This window comes from Triticum urartu, chromosome 4A, assembly GCF_056163025.1.
Source record: "Triticum urartu cultivar PI428250 chromosome 4A, HENAU_Tu73, whole genome shotgun sequence".
In the NCBI taxonomy this organism is placed as follows: Eukaryota; Viridiplantae; Streptophyta; class Magnoliopsida; order Poales; family Poaceae; genus Triticum; species Triticum urartu.
Window position 1 is genome coordinate 98,123,966 of NC_141876.1, and position 18,066 is coordinate 98,142,031.

Consider the following 18,066-nt stretch of genomic DNA (forward strand, 5'->3'; position numbering starts at 1 on the left):
GTATATTCGCACATTAAACCGGGGCGCCGGCTTAGCGGCAAGATACTCCAGGATATCCAACAGCGTACAAAATCCACACCTGTTAAACCGTTTGCCATAAAGGTTCGGAGCTTGGCGATTTGAGGAGCATATTTTGCCCTTTCTGAGGAGCTCAGGCGTTGTGGCATTGGGTGAGTATTGGATAATCTATGATCTCGGAAGCCGGGGAGGGGATTCTCATCCTCAGGCGAAGTGTCTCTGCAATAGAACCATGTTTGGTTCCATTCCTTTGGGTGGCTATGGTGTTTGGCATGAGGAAATTCCACTTCTTTCCTCTTTTGAATCGAAACACCACGAAGCTCTATATTCGGGCCATTCACAAACTCTGTGCGCCGGTTTAAGTGAAAGAAATCCCGGAACAATTCGGCAGTTGGTTCTTCCTGTAAATAGGCTTCACAGAAGACTTAGAAATTGCATAAGTTGGAGACAGAATTGGGACCAATATCTTGTGGATGCAGTTGGAAGCTGGCAAGCACATCTCGATAAAATTTCGACCCTGGCGCTTTGAAACCACGGCTTATATGGTCAACAAAGATTACCACTTCGCCTTGTCTTGGGGTTGGAGGATTCTCAGTTCCTGGGGCTCGCCATTTGATCTCGGTTTTCTTAGGCAAAGAGCCTATGCTAACCATCTCATCCAGTTGAGCTTCAGTAACCCGGGAACGAGCCCAGTTGCAGGCAGTGAATTGTTTGGCCATTTGCAAAGCGAACAAACTGAAAATAAAAGGCCGGTTTATAAATTATGCATGATCATACACAAGAGACAAGGGAGTAAGAAACATACTGATATAATGAATGGTACAACCCAGAGACTAGTATAATGAGAAAGAAGATAATACTAGCGCAGGATTGATCCGACACTGTCAAACTGGAGTATATTTGTGAAGGTAACATGCTCTTCCGGTTTATCAGAGGGCTAATGGCATAGACTATTTATCCAATGTCAAATCGCTTATATTGGCGTGAGGAGAAACAGATCTCACAGTGATGTATAATACTTTCGGATCTAGAGATAAGACAGAAAAGCAAAAATAATTGGATCTTGAAGGGGTACAGAACTGAAGCAATTTTTGACAGACAGATCATTTGTTTGCGCATAAAGATTTGTGATGATTATGGTAGGTAAGCTACAATAAGATATGTATCAAGCATGAAGTGTCCATCTATTAAAGGAAGAACATGGAAGAACAGCACTGATCAACTTCGGAAGAACTGCAAGGAATATCGAAACCCTAGAACAGATCTATGGTGAAAAAAGCAGAGCTTACCGGAGCTAGTGAAGAAGCGGAAGGGCATTGCAGTTCTCTGGTGCGTTCAGGGCGATGCAGCGGCCGAGGTCGGAGCAGAAACGATGGTCGATGGCAGCGGCGGAGTTCCAAAGGTTGAGCGGCGCGAGGAAGACGATGCGAAGAGACACGAGGGGAATGGTGAAAATGAACCCTCGGTCCTATTTATAAGGCGAAGTGAAAAATGGCAAGTGCGGGAATCGAGGAGTCCAAAAAATGGATAAGTTAATAAAGGTGTCCCTTCGATAGCTGGATATATATTAAATGAAGAAATCTCCGATATCAACGGATGGATGATGTCAGGACGGTTTATCGTAATTTTGAAGTATGACGTCACGGCGGTTTACAAGATCAAAAACAAAGACAAGAGAGAAGATTTTTTGCTAAAGTATGGAAAATTGACATGAACAAGTTCAAACCAATCTGGGGCCTAATGTTGGGGATATTACTACTGGAGGTAAACCGGCCTTGGGTAGCCGGGTTGACTCTTTGAAGACTAGAAGCCCATGAAGATGTAAAGATGCTAGCGCTTTACGAAGGGCGAGTAAAATATGTAAATGTAAACTGGCCCAATCATGTAACTTGTATAGTAAGATAGAAAGAGAGAGACCGAACCAGATATGTTTATAAACTAGCTTCGGGACTCTGTAGCCCAGCGGGCGTCAACCTATGTATATAAAGGGACGACCCGGCCGTGGTTTAGGGACAGACAACAACAACTCGAAAGCCAGACAAAGCGGATTCACTCCCTGGTGTTCGAAACCCTAGCAATACCAATCACAACGAGACGTAGGCTTTTACCTTCATTGAAGGGGCCAAACTAGTATAAACTCCCGTGTCCCCTTGTCTGGTTTAACCCCTTTAAGATAACCCATTGCGATGGCTCCACAACTAAGTCCTTTCACGAGGACATCTGACGTGACAAATCCATGACACAGATTCTGTTTTTGATGCATAGTTTACTTGTTTTGATGAAACTATCGATTTGTATCAGTGGATTAAGCCATGGAAAAGCTAAATTACAGTAGACACAATGCAAAAACAAAATATGAATTGGTTTGCAACAGTATTTAGAGTAGTGATTTGCTTCATTATACTAACGGATCTTACCGAGTTTTCTGTTGATGTTTTGTGTGGATGAAGTGTTCGATGATTGAGAAGGTCTCGATGTGAGAAGATGGAAGAGAGGCAAGAGCTCAAGCTTGCGGATTCCCAAGGCACCCCCAAGTAAATATTCAAGGATACTCAAGCGTCTAAGCTTGGGGATGCCCCGGAAGGCATCCCCTCTTTCTTCAACAAGTATCGGTATGTTTCCGGATTCGTTTCGTTCATGCGATATGTGCAATCTTGGAGCGTCTTTTGCATTTAGTTTTCACTTTTATTTTATGCACCATGCTGGTATGAGATAGTCCTTGGTTGATTTATAGAATTCTCTATGCACTTCACTTATATCTTTTGAGTATGGCTTTATAGAATGCTTCATGTGCTTCACTTATATCATTTGAAGTTTGGATTGCCTGTTTCTCTTTACATAGAAAACCGCCATTTGTAGAATGCTCTTTTGCTTCACTTATATTTGTTAGAGCGAGGGCATATCTTTTGTAGAAAGAATTAAACTCTCTTGCTTCACTTATATCTATTTAGAGAGATGACAGGAACTGGTCATTCACATGGTTAGTCATAAAATCCTACATAAAACTTGTAGATCACTGAATATGATATGTTTGGTTCCTTGCAATAGTTTTGCGATATAAAGATGGTGATATTAGAGTAATGCTAGTGGGTAGTTGTGGATTAGTAGAAATACTTGTTTTGAGGTTTGTGATTCCCGTAGCATGCACGTATGGTGAACCGTTATGTGATGAAGTCGTAGCATGATTTATTTATTTATTGTCTTCCTTATGAGTGGCGGTCGGGGACGAGCGATGGTCTTTTCCTACCAATCTAACCCCCTTGGAGCATGCGCGTAGTACTTTTTTTCGATGACTAATAGATTTTTGCAATAAGTATGTGAGTTCTTTATGACTAATGTTGAGCCATGGATTATACGCACTCTCACCCTTCCATCATTGCTAGCCTATCTAGTACCGCGCAACTTTTGTCGGTACCATAAACCCACCATATACCTTCCTCAAAACAGCCACCATACCTACCTATCATGGCATTTCCATAGCCATTCCGAGATATATTGCCATGCAACTTCCATCATTATTACATACATGACTTGAGCATTCATTGTCATATTGCTTTGCATGATCGTAAGATAGCTAGCATGATGTTTTCATGGCTTGTCCGTTTTTTGATGTCATTGCTACGCTAGATCATTGCACATCCCGGTACACCGCCGGAGGCATTCATATAGATTCATATATTTGTTCTAGACATCGAGTTGTAATATTGAGTTGTAAGTAAATAAAAGTGTGATGATCATCATTATTAGAGCATTGCCCAGTGAGGAAAGGATGATGGAGACTATGATTCCCCCACAAGTCGGGATGAGACTCCGGACTTTACAAAAAATAAAAGAGGCCAAAGAAGCCCAAATAAAAAAAGAGGCCAAAGAAGCCCACCAAAAAATAAAAAAAAATAAAAAAATGAGAGAAAAAGAGAGAAGGAGCAATGTTAATATCCTTTTTCCACACTTGTGCTTCAAAGTAGCACCATGTACTTCCTATAGAGAGTCTCTTGAGTTATCACTTTCATATACTAGTGGGAATTTTCATTATAGAACTTGGCTTGTATATTCCGATGATGGGCTTCCTCAAACGCCCGAGGTCTTCATGAGCAAGCAAGTTGGATGCACACCCACTTAGTTTCAGTCTGAGCTTTCATACACTTATAGCTCTAGTGCATCCGTTGCATAGCAATCCCTACTCACTCACATTGATATCTATTGATGGGCATCTCCATAGCCCGTTGATATGCCTAGTTGATGTGAGACTATCTTCTCCTTTTTGTCTTCTCCACAACCACCATTCTATTCCACCTATAGTGCTATGTCCATGGCTCACGCTCATGTATTGCGTGAAAGTTGAAAAGGTTTGAGAACGTCAAAAGTATGAAACAATTGCTTGGCTTGTCATCGGGGTTGTGCATGATGTGAATATTTTGTGTGGTGAAGATGGAGCATAGCGAGACTATATGATTTTGTAGGGATAACTTTCTTTGGCCTTGTTATTTTGAAAAGACATGATTGCTTTATTAGTAGGCTTTAAGTATTATTGTTTTTATGTCAAATGATAGACTATTGCTTTGAATCACTCGTATCTTAATATTCATGCCATGATTAGATATGTGATCAAGATTATGCTAGGTACCATTCCACAACAAAAATTATCTTTTTTATCATCTACCTACTCGAGGACGAGCAGGAATTAAGCTTGGGGATGCTGATACGTCTCCGTCATATCTATAATTTTTGATTGTTCCATGCCAATATTATACAACTTTCATATACTTTTGGCAACTTTTTATACTATTTTTGGGACTAACATATTGATCCAGTGCCCGCTGACAGTTCCTGTTCGTTGCATGTTTTATGTTTCGCAGAATATCCATATCAAACGGAATCCAAACAGGATTAAAACGGATGGAGCTTATTTTTGGAATATTTGGAAAATTCCGGAAGAACAAATCCACGCGAGACGGTGCCCGAGGTGGCCACGAGGTAGGGGGGCGCGCCTACCCCCCCCCCCTTGGGCGCGCCCCTGACCCTCGTGGGCCACCCGTAAGGCGGTTGATGCCCTTCTTCGGCCGCAAGAAAGCTAATTTTTGGAAGAAAAAAATCATGGCCAAGGTTTCAGGCCAATCGGAGTTATGGATCTCCATATATATACGAAACAGTGAAGGTGCAGCAGAACAGAACGCAGAAACAGAGAGAGACAGGGAGATGGATCCAATCTCGGAGGGGATCTCGCCCCTCCCATGCCATGGAGGCCAAGGACCAGAGGGGAAACCCTTCTCCCATCTAGGGAGGAGGTTAAGGAAGAAGAAGACGAAGGGGCCCCCTCTCCCCTTCTCTTCCGGTGGCGCCGGAATGCTGCCGTGGCCATCATCATCATCATCATCATCGCGATCTACACCAACACCTTCGCCATCTTCACCAACATCTCCATCACCTCCCCCCCTCTATCTACAGCGGTCCACTCTCCCACAACCTGCTGTACCCTCTGCTTGAACATGGTGATTTATGCTTCATATTATTATCCAATGATGTGTTGCCATCCTATGATGTCTGAGTAGATTTTCGTTGTCCTATTGGTGGTTGATGAATTGCTATGATTTATTTAATTTTCTTGTGGTTATGTTGCTATCCTTTGGTGCCCATCATATGAGTGCGTGCGTGGATCACACCATAGGGTTAGTTGTATGTTGATAGGACTATGTATTGGAGGGCAAGAGTGATAGAAACTTCAACCTAGCATAGAAATTGATGCATACAGGATTGAAGGGGGGCCAATATATCTTAATGCTATGGTTGGGTTTTACCTTAATAAACATTAGTAGTTGCGGATGCTTGCTAATCGTTCCAATCATAAGTGCATAGAATTCCAAGTCAGGGATAACATGCTAGCAGTGGCCTCTCCCACATAAAACTTGCTATCGGTCTAGTAAAGTAGTCAATTGCTTAGGGGAAATTTCGCAACTCCTACCACCACTTTTCCACACTCGCTATATTTACTTTATTGCTTCTTTACTTACAACAGCCCCTACTTTTTATTTACTTGCTCTTTATTATCTTGCAAACCTATCCAACAATACCTACAAAGTACTTCTAGTTTCATACTTGTTCTAGGTAAAGCGAACATCAAGCGTGCGTAGAGTTGTATCGGTGGTCGATATAACTTGAGGGAATATTTGTTCTGCCTTTAGCTCCTCGTTGGGTTCGACACTCTTACTTATAGAAAACTATTGCGATCCCCTATACTTGTGGGTTATCACCCATCCACCTAGTCATCCTCGGCCACGGGACGCAGCTACCGCCGCTGGCAGAAGGCGAGGTCAAAACTGCTGGCGGTGCGGAGCCCATCTTGCGGCAGCCCGGATGCCAGTTCCGTCCGGCGCTCGCGGCCGCTAGCTAGCCAAGATAGCTCCGTCCAGCTGCTTGTCTGGAAGGTTTGCTAGCTAGATTGTCACAGCGGTGTGGCGGCTTGCTCGCGCGCGCCGCTCTAAGGCCAGCCATCTGGCTCGAGTGAAGGCCAGCGCGACGGCTTGCTCGTGAGTCATGCTCAGGCCAGCTTGCCAACCCGTGCGGAGGCCAGCGCGGCGTCCGGCCCGTCCGGCGGAGCGGCGGCCAACTCGCTCAATCACCGGCGCCACCGACGAGCACGCATCAGTACTATTTGAAGTAATGTTCAGGAAAAATAATTATTTGAGGGGGAATAACAGGATAGAAGGTCAGATGTGGGTCCCTCATGTCAACGGTCAAACAAAATGTGTTGGTTTAAGCTGCCTTGTCAGCAGGGACATGTGGGCCAACCCTATCATAAATGGGTTTAAACTAACCTAATCGGTAGGTAGTAGTTTTTGGCGTGGATTAAGAAATTTTGGGTATGTGTTTGCTATTTTTGTACTATAGATTTTCCTAGGGCTGGTTGAAAGTGGTAGTTTTTTGTTAAATACTCTACGTATTGTAAGTAGGAGTGAAATTTAAGCTTTGGAACCCAATAAGCAAGGCTAGTTAGATAGTGCATATGTGTACATGATTGAAAGTAAATATCACCCATGAGTGACTAATATCTTGATGGAAAACTCGAAACTATGGAATACTAGGGGAAATTTTTGCATGGTTGGAAATACTAGCAATGTTCATGTGCGTTGCAACGAATCATAATTAGAATAATACTTATTCACAAACTTGATACAAAACACTCAAATTTTGATATACATATATCACTAGAGATATATTATGTTTCAATTAGAATATATTCCTTGGGCTGTTTTGGTGAGGTCAGGGAGGGATGTGGTTGGTTTTAAGATACTAATTATGGGGTTTTCTGCAAATTGGTAGACAAGCGGGATGTTTGTGAGAAAAGGCAACAACTTACCTCACAGTCGTTAGATGTAGATCTAATGGTCACAAACGACGGATGGCAGACACACCATCATCACCAACTTAGTCTTCTGTAGGAGTAGTAGCAAGATCCGTGCATTGCATGGAACATGAAGATGCATTTTCTTTATAAAAACTCTCGTTGTGATTGACCCATGCGGGAGTAATCCCATGTGTAAAAACTAATGATATCTCGAGAAATAGGAGATAAGGTGAAGAGGAGTGGGGCGTGGTGGTGATTGGTGGTCGGACTGAGCGGAGGCATGGGGATTGATGACGCCGGCAGCAGCCACCAGGCTAGTTTGTTCCAGAGGCTTCCTTTCTTAATTGCTCAACAATGAGGTTGTTGGAGATAAGGATGAACAAGGGAAGGCCTTGTCTGCAAATGTGGAGAGGGGTGCGGGTATCTTTTAGTTTAATTTCCATCTGTCAGATATAGATCGGATGGTCTATATTGCAAGATGGCACACGTACCGTCATCACCAGCTCAGTTTTTTATAAGAGAAGAAATATAAGTATGGAGATACAAACGTATTATCGATACTTGTTTCTATAAACTAGCATCTACATTCTATTCAATGCCTCAGCATGTGAGCCCTTAGCACAATGACTTCTCGACTGTGTAAAACAAAGGTTTTCCCGTCGCCGATAAGGAGGGGGTGACGGCGGTGCGCTTTTTGGCTTGCTCTAGTCCTAGTAGTCATACTAGGTGGTCTAAGCACGTGCAGATTTATTCTTTTTCACGTCTTGTGTTCGCCGTAGTACCATGACTGTTGATGAATAGACGGTAAGTTATTCACGGGGAAACCCTTGTTGAGCGTGTTTGAGAGGGAGAGAGAGACAGTGTGCGTGTGTGATATGTCTAGAGACTGAGGCAATGATAACAGACTCTTTGTGTCTATGTGCGTGGAGGATAGAGAGAGACATGTACATGGGGCTTTGTGTTGTGTAACATGGAGACACATATACATAATTAGCGAGTGAGTGTGCGAGATACACATGCGGATATGGGGAGAGATGAGGATCCAGATTAATGGGTGTTTGTGCGTGTCTGTGTGTGTGTGTTTGTGCGCGTGTTCGTGCGTGAGAGGGAGTGTGTGTATGTGGAGTAGAGAGACCACTAATGATGTAAACCTAGTATAAGGGAAGGGGGAATGGTGTGATATGTGTAGTAGCGGGATAGCATGGGTGCGGGCGGGGGGAGCAGACTATTTGGAAGAGACATCGATTGTGTGTGGGAGAGGGGTGTGAGAGCGATATATATATATATATATAGAGAGAGAGAGAGAGAGAGGAAGAGAGGGGGCGAGAGGGGGCGTTTGTGTCCATAAATGGAGTATAGATAGGGAGACAATGTTGATGTTGTTTGAAATTGGCCTATGTACGGAGACGCAAGGGAAGCGAGTCATCGTGTGTGTGATAGGGACTTCATGAGAGATCTAGAATAGATGGTGTAGAGAACAATGTGCGAGATCGAGAATGAATATACAATAGGGAGCTATGGAAAGAGTCACGACATATATGTATACAGGGAGGAGCTGGGGCGGGTCCGCATGTGGGAGAGATAGAAAGAGGAGAGTGGTGCGCAAGGAGACAAAGTGTGCTTGTTTTGTAGTGGGGGTGGTGTGTGAGGTGAGTGTGCGAGAACCACATAACTAGGGAGATAGACATTTGGGGGCGACGTTTTGTGTGTATGGGAAAAATACACTCTACATAGTGTGTGTGCTTGTGAAAGAGAGATGCCGGGAGACCTAGCTAGAGAGTGGGGGAACGATGCATGCATGCCCGAGAGATAAAGTGATAGAGACCTATATTGGGGTCCCAACTTTAGAAGAGAGAGGGGTATTGATGTTCCCGTGTGTTGGTGTTTGGGGAGAGAACGACTTCTGTGTGTGTGGGGGGCAACGAGCGGGGGTTTGCTTCAGATAAAGAGTGAGGTGTCTATATTAGAGGGACTTTAGCGTAATTGAGATATACATGGTCAATAGTGTGTGCACTCAAGATTGATCAATTTGTTTCACAGTTTGGACTATGAGATAACGATACTTTTGAACATGCGTGATATACTTTGATGTACCAGAATTACAAACCTAAGATTGGAATTTTGGAATTCGACTCGATCATTAGCTTTTGTAATTCATTTAAATGGAGGTACATTGTTAAGCCGGGATTTAGTGATTTCAAATTCATATATCAAACCTAGAGATATACACATACGGGCATGTTCAAACTTTATAATCATCCACTTTATTCATACACATACAAATTTTTGCTTTTTTCATCATATTTAGGATAAACACATTTGGAATTTCATTTAAATTGGACCATATGATGGTATTTGCTTGTAGTATCTCAATGATCCATATTTGAATTGAATGGACAATCTAAGTTTCGAGTTGGAGACATTGATTTTCAAAACTTGCACTTTTTTGCGTGCAAAACAAACAAATTCTCGGCCATGATATCATATCGGCCGTACAAGAGCAGAATATAATTTCAGGCGCCAAAAGCTTTCAAACTTCCCACTCACATTGAAATATCTCACGCTCAAAAGTTTAGCCCTGCGATATTCCTGTTTTACCCCTGCCACATGAACGGAAAAGGGCTGCTTTGGTAACTTGATTGTTTTCCCCTCTTTGCCCCCAACATTCTTCCCCAGAGCCCCTCCCCTTCCCCTCCCCGACCCCCCAACCACGGCAAGCCACCAAATCTAGTCCTCCGCCGCAGTGGTGGACCTCACACCCCGACGGATCTACCTTCCGCACCTTGGAACCCCCAACTGCCAACTCACCACTTCACCGGAGCCGCTTCAGCGACTGGCTTGTACACTGCTCTAGATCTCCTTGACCGCCATCATGGTCCACCGCACTGAATCTGCTTAACTGCCGCCCTCGTCCACCACAGTGTAGGCCCTTCACTGACTCCCTCATCTATCCCTTCGCTGGCCCTTCATACAAGCCCTCGTCCGCCGCAACAGATCCGCCTCATCGAAAGCACTGTACAACGCGCCCGCCGAAGCCTTCGTCCACTGCACCGGACCCGCTCCACGGACGCCATATTCAACTCCACTGGCCCTACTTTACCGACACCGCAACCTCATCAGGTTATTTCGATCTGTACTCCTTCGGTTTTTCTCTTTATCATGCAACTGTTCACTTACCACAGATGAGCTTTCTTGTATGTCGACAGGCGCCACAACCGTAGTACCAGAGCAGCTTCAGTGACGGTGACAGCCGGCCCAAACTCAACTGCACCACGAGCACCATCGACGATCCTTAGCTATCAAGTATGCCAACGATACCCATACGCCACCGAGAATCAGGTACTATTATCCAACAGTCGGCGCCTACGTTCACTTTCTTAGCATAAGCACCGCACCTTTGAATTTATTCAAGGCATCATTCAGTTTTTCATGAGACGCGTTATTCTGCTTGCACCTGTAGGGCCATACTTCTGGCAGTGAACATGTTACATGTGCTAAATTACATACCAGTGCACATATAGTTAATATGCTTTAGTTTTGTCCTAAGTATTATTGTACTTCCTAGATATCACTGCCTACAATTTTACTTATTGCATGCTATATTTACGATAATGGTGTTGTTCTGATGCCACCTGTTGGTTCCATCAGACTACTTCATGTTCTCTATGCTTAATTACACATGAGCAAACTAGCATGTGGTTCCGCTGGTTTTTGTTCGTTTTACCCTACATTTTCTGATGCTAGCTATTACATCACTGCTACGAGCCTCTGTTCATTACTTTTTTGTCTGTTCTTGATCTTCCCAAGTTGCATGACTAATTTGATGCTTCTATTAATTATGGAGCTGCCAACCCCATCAAGAAAAATATTTGTTCTTTTGGGGCTGGCACCTCGAACAAGCATAAAAATAGAGGGAAGCAGATATATTGTCGAGTATGCACACACCCTTCTTTCATTAGTTTAGATGAACCATTGATGATCAATTCGAACCAGTGCATGCGATTAAAATTAATTTTACCTAAATAGAGGGTTTAGAATAAACTACAACAAGTAGATTTGCAACCATGGGATGCTAACGATATCTTCAAAGAACATTGCAACACCAGCGAGGCTTCACAACAACATATGGTAAGCCAGTGTGTTTTAGTACATGTGAAATGTAATGCGTGTGGGCTGCTTTCTTGGCTTGTGCCCTCAACCTGTAATCCTACAGGATAACAAATAGTTCAGTTGTCTGTTGTGCTGTATTGCTTGATTCGAATGCTTGTTTGTTACTTGTTACGCTATACCTGAGTTGGCCAATATGTCAGCAGTGCCTGTTGTACTATCATAAAGAAATGCATGCCTAGTTCATTTGAGTCCTTAACTTTTCCTCTGAACTTCATCACAAGACCGTCTTCGTAGTTTATATGAGGCCACACTGTTAAGTGCTTTCTCATATTATTTCAACTGCTTAGATGCCTTGGCAACTTAAATATAGCGGTGGTACACTCCCTTTCAACTAGGGATGTCAACTGGGTCCCGTTTAATCCCGATTAAAGTCCACTAGTGTTATGATAGATCAAAAGAGTTTTTGTTTTTTGAGGAAAATGAACCAGAGAGCTAGCAAAAACTAACTAGATGGGACTGGCGGATGTCGTTTATTTGCCACTTACATCCCTAGTTTCATCTTACCATTTTAAAAAATTTCGGCTGATGCTGCTTTGAACCATTTAAATATAGCTTGCCATGCTCGGCAGTAATTCTTCTGTCGTTTACCATGTAAGCTTACTACCTGGATCATGCGATAACTATCTCTTACTTATGTCCAGCGGAAACCTTTCAAGATGCCGTTCACACTAGGACATAATGTACAACCCCAAAATCTATTTATGGAAGCAGTGCGACATCCATGTTACCAGATGGTAGCAGTTCAGAGGCAACACCGCCGGAGAGCAGTCCGAGCACAGATATTATAGTTCTTGAGGCTCTACTAGAGGCAGAAAGAGATGGTGTGGCTGCCATGAATGAGGTAATCTCGATCTTGAAGCTGGAAATTATGCAATTAGCTGCACGCATTATGCAAGCAACCCAATAATTGGAGGAAGTAAGAATGTTGCATTTGAAGACGGAGGAGGTCCTGTTGCTTCTGCTATCTGAAGCCCAGGGTAATCCCAGTTCTTCTTTGGATAGCAGTTGAAATTGTCATTAGATTATTGTACTTGCATGTTGTGTCATGTCTCGGAATGGATTATGTTGTAAGACCCCCTATGTTGTCCATGTGTTGTAATGTTCCGAATTTTTTAGGCGAGGTAATCCTCAGTACTTGTATGATTGACATAAGGTGAACTGTTTTTCGTGTGAGCATATTGTATTGGATGAAATAACTGTTTGACTCAAAGTGTATCCAACCTACTGAATTCGAAGATCACGACATTTCTAAATCATAATCATATATAAAGGTGGAATAAATCATTGTTGTGGTTTTGAAGAAATAAATAACAAAACGTAGAATTATCTGTGGATATTCGTAATCGAATAAAAATTGAATTTGGATTTAGTTGCCAGGGCCCAGGGCAAACGTGAATTCTAATTCTCCCAAGTTTTGAACGAAGCGGCTAAACACCCACTATCATGTGTGGGCTGTCCGAAGCAAGTGTTTGCGAGGTGGAAATTACTGTCTACCCCTGACACTTGACATCCTTATCGACCGGATTTACACTGATGTCGATAGGGGAAGACTAGTAACTTCAATCAGACATGACACGACGGCCTCTGAGCCCATTCAGACACGGTGGGCGCCAAATGTGGGCGGCAAAACACATTTGATTCAAGCTCGTCCGAAAGACATGTTTCTCTCCCTCCATTTCCCCATTCATCCATGGTGGGCGGCAAAACAAACTCTCCTCATCCGAAATTGATGTAGGCTAATATTTTAAATAGGTGCAGATGTGTAACTTCCCTCAGACGTGACACAACCGCCCTACCTGTCAGCCCCGTTCATACACCGTGGGCGTCAACCATGGGCGGCAAAACACCCTCTCCTCGCCCGAAATCGTTACCGACAAATATTTGGGAGATGCCAGATTACCATCCTATCCCCAACCATGTCCGAAATTTTAAACGGGGCATAAGTTCGTAACTTTCCCACATTACAGACAAGCGCGCCCCCAAGTTTGAGATCCCCCTCCCCCTCCATTTCCCCATTCATACACCGTCGGCGCCATGACAACCTCCCCACTGCGGCCAGCCTCCTTCGTCCGCCACCCCATCCTCCACCTTGCCGGAGCCGCTACCCCTACCCCGTCGTCCACTGCAAGAGATGGACGTCTCTCATCCACGGCACCGGATCAGGATCCTCTCATCGTGTCGTCTCGCTTTATCGGCACCGTCGTCCACTTTGTCGTTGCCGCTCCTACGACCGCCTCGTCCACGGCAACAGGATTTATTCCCCAACCCGGTCGTCTGCCATCTAAAAGTCTTCTTCCCCGCCGCCAACAGCCAACGCACCCGCAGCACCCTCAACGTATCTGCAGGGGCCTATACGGCGTCGCAAGAGAGGTGGTACTCTTCCATATGTGCTTAAGTTATTGATCTCACCCGGAAAATATATCTTAAATTGTTTACTGTACTTTTCTTTCCCATACCAAATTGTAGTGGCTAGTTGAATGCAATTGGTTGCGAAGTAGCTTTGTCCGGTTTGCACCTTCAGATCCGCCATGTCACGGTCACTATACGCGTAAAGCTTATGGTTTCCCCCCTTTTTATTCACTACCATCATCATAGGTGATTCCCTGCTTCGTGTCGTGCTAGCACTTCTCCTCAAGACCTCAACACATCGAGCGAAACAACATGCCACTCATAATTCTAAAGCTTACGTGTTGAAATACGAATCTGATATGATGCTCATATTACTAAAATAGAGAATGTTTAATTGGTCACCTAATGTTCCTATATTCGTTTCAAAAAGCATGTGCACCACCCACTGGTCCAGCTAGTTCCACTTTCCTGATTTTACTCTTGATGCTTAGGGTTTTCCCCTTTTATCTACTCTACTATGATCTGCGTAGGTGCTTTCTGTCATACTAGTATTACTCCACCCTTCAAGCTAAAAAACACAACACTCAAAATTCCGAAGCTTAGTTGTTCAAATATGATTGTGATATGATACTGATATTAGTTAACAGACACATTTAATTGGTTAGCTAAAGGTCCCACTTGAGTTTCCAAATGCATGTACGACATATACAGAGACAGCAGAATTGCATTTCTTTGTCACTTGTTGACTGTACTTTCTTGTTCATACCAAATCTTAGTTGTTATTTCAAAGCAAATATCGGATGCTAACTACCCTTTGCGCGGTTTGCAGCTTCAGATCTGCCATCCCACTGCCACGGTCAACACTATACTCATCATGCTTATGGTTTCCCCATTTTATAATGACCATGATCAGCCTGCGTGGTTCGTGTCGTAATAGCACTGCTCCACCCATCGAGCTAAACAAGCTTAGTTGTACAAATTCAAATCTGGTATTATGTTGATATTAGTAAAACTAAGAGATGTTTAATTGGTCAGCTAAATGTTCCTACTTGAGTTTCAAAATGCATCTGAGCCACATATGGAGAATCCGGAAGGAATAGTATTTCTCTGTGCACTTTGGTTCATCATGGGTGGCCAACCGACATTGTATAGAAAGACTTGTAATATCTTCAATCTGCTTGCTCTTCTGCTCTTCTTTAAGATGATCATCTTCTCTTGCGGTCGACTGGTCAGGTCGAGTTATTCTCCCTTAGTATATTTTGAATCTGTCAAGTCAGGTCGACTTGTTCTTCTTGAAAGTGCGTTATATCGACTAGAGGGGGGGTGAATAGGCGATTTTTAAGAAAGTCTTCAAAACATGGAAGTTATGAAGACAAACGATAGAAATAAACCTATTACCCTGCAGCGGAAGGTAGACTACACTAGACAAGCCATAGTCAAGTATTCAATAGAGTGAAAGCATAATGACTAATAGCAGCAATGTAGTAAGGATCAGGTAGGAAGATATTGTGAAGCCACACAGAACACGCAGTCACTCAGTGAAGACAAAAGATAGTGCGAACATACAATGACTTCACAAGGAGTAACAGTAAGTAAAGGGAAGGGAAGGTGGAACCAGTGACTCGCTGAAGACAATGATTTGTTGGACCAGTTCCAGTTGCTGTGACAACTGTACGTCTGGTTAGGGCGGCTAGGTATTTAAACCTTAGGAAACACAGTCCCGGACACCCAGTCCTGAACACGCAGCTCAGGACACCCAGTCCTCACCGTATTCCCCTTGAGCTAAGGTCACACAGACCTCGCCCAATCACTCTGGTAAGTCTTCAAGGTAGACTCCCAAACATTCATAGACTTCGTTCACCGGCAATCCACAATGTCTCTTGGATGCTTAGAACGCGACGCCTAACCGGCTGGAGGATGCACAGTCCTCAAGTGTAATAAGTCTTCAGATCACACAGACAAGAAGACTTAGGTGATGCCTAATTCTCTTTGGCTCTGGGTGGTTAGGGCTTTATCCTCGCAAGGAATTCTCTCTCAAAGGCTTTGAGGTGGGTTGCTCTCAAACGACAAAAGCCGTACTCTGAATCTGAGCAGCCAACAGTTTATGGTTGTAGGGGTTGGGCTATTTATAGCCACTTGGCAACCCGACCTGATTTGTCCGAAATGACCCTGGGTCACTAAGGAACTGACACGGGTTCCAACGGTCAGATTTCAAACTCACACGGCAACTTTACTTGGGCTGCAAGCAAAGCTGACTTGTCCGACTCTGGACAAGATTCGCTCTCATAGTCTTCACTCGAAGACATAGGTTTTGGTTAGGCATCACTTCAGTCATTCTGACTGGTTCTCTTGGACCCCACTTAACAGTACGGTGGTTCCTATGACTCAACACAAAAGAAAGAGAACTACGAAAGATCTAAGTCTTCGAGCTCCATAGGCTTCATGTGGTGTCTTCTCTTGTCATAGTCTTCAATGTGAATATCTTTATATACCACCTTTGACTTCAATGTCTTCATACATTTTTAGGGGTCATCTCTGGTAGGAAAACCGAATCAATGAGGGACTTCTACCTGTGTTATCCTGCAATTCTCACAAACACATTAGTCCCTCAACTAGGTTTGTCGTCAATACTCCAAAACCAACTAGGGGTGGCACTAGATGCACTTACAATCTCCCCCTTTTTGGTGATTGATGACAAACTAGTTGAAGTTTTCAACGGGGAATATAGTCTGTGAAATTGTAAAGGATAAGGAATTGTCTTCATAAGTTGCAAGGGATCCCCCTGAAGATGTGCATATAAGTAATTTGCTTTTGGAATGCAAATGCACATGGCAGGTTGTACTTGTGGAGATCCACTTCAACTTATGATGATAATCCACTATGCATGTGAAAGTTTATGAAGATAATGACATGCATAATGGAAAATGGGCGTCTGCAGAATGATCTAAGTGCGGAATTTATCGTCGCACATGCGGAATTTAACATCGCAAAACAAGGTGGCAGATAAGTAGCAGACGACCATCGAGTTTAAGTGTTACAACTCAAAGAACCAAATGTAGCAAAACGAGAGTTGTAAGCACGAAGCAAAATATAAAGCACCCGCCCATATGGACCCGCTTGAAGACTATCAACCTCATATGCTTCCCCCCCTTTTGTCAGTAAGGACCAAAAAGGTTTGAAGACATAGAGCATCTACTCATTCCCATGAGTAGGTGAAGTAGCAGGGTCGTTAGTGGTGTTTGGCGGTGCTGAAGAGCTTGGAGCAGAGTCGAAGCGTGCTGAAGGAGGTGGCGGTGAAGTAGCATCGTCTTCATCCTCGATAACTCTGGCAGTCACAGTTGCAGCAGAGGAAGAGAACTCAGAGTCTTCAAGGGATGGAGTTCGTCGTAGCACTGCCCTTCGAGGAGGTGTGGAGTCAAACTTGAATCGCTCAGTGAAGCCATCCTCTTGAAGATCATCTTCAGAACACATCAGCGTTAGCCCTTTCCATGTGCGGCGAGAGGTTTCATGGGCAACAAAAGCATTCTTGGTGGCAAGATTGCGAATGCGATTAACATCCACCAAGAGGCTTTGCATCTGACGCTTCAGCCAGTCATGATGCCTATCATGTTTCTGATGAAGAGCCACAAGAAGCTCTCAGTTGTTGAGAACACGAGTGTGCTTCTTGGGTCATGGAGCAGTTGTACTATCAGTGGCTTCAGTGGGAGCAGGATGTGGTGCACGTGTAGTGCCAGCCAAAGGATACACACGAGTGACTGCTTCAACTCCTTCAATGTTCTGAGCGAAACTCTGATGCTCTGCATTCTGAAGACTTAGACGTTCCTTGGCAGGCTCAGGATAGATGGCTTCCATAGAGATATCCACATCAGGCAGAAAAATCCGATGATTGCGAGCAGATGGCTGATATGAGATAGCGGAGTGAAGTTTGATTAGCCGCATTACCCATGGGGCATAGAACTTCAAGCCAAACAGATCAGAGCATGATGTAGCAAGTTGGCGAATGAAGAAGTCCTGTGCATTGAAGCATTTTCCATGAAGAATATAGAAGACCAAAGTCTTCATTGCACCCTCAAGCTTGGCATGTGGAGAGTGCCCTTTGATGGGTCGGAGAGTTTGCCTGATGATGTGATAAATGGTTCTTGGCAGATACTCAAGGTCTTCAACGAAGAACTCCGTGGGATAAGCAG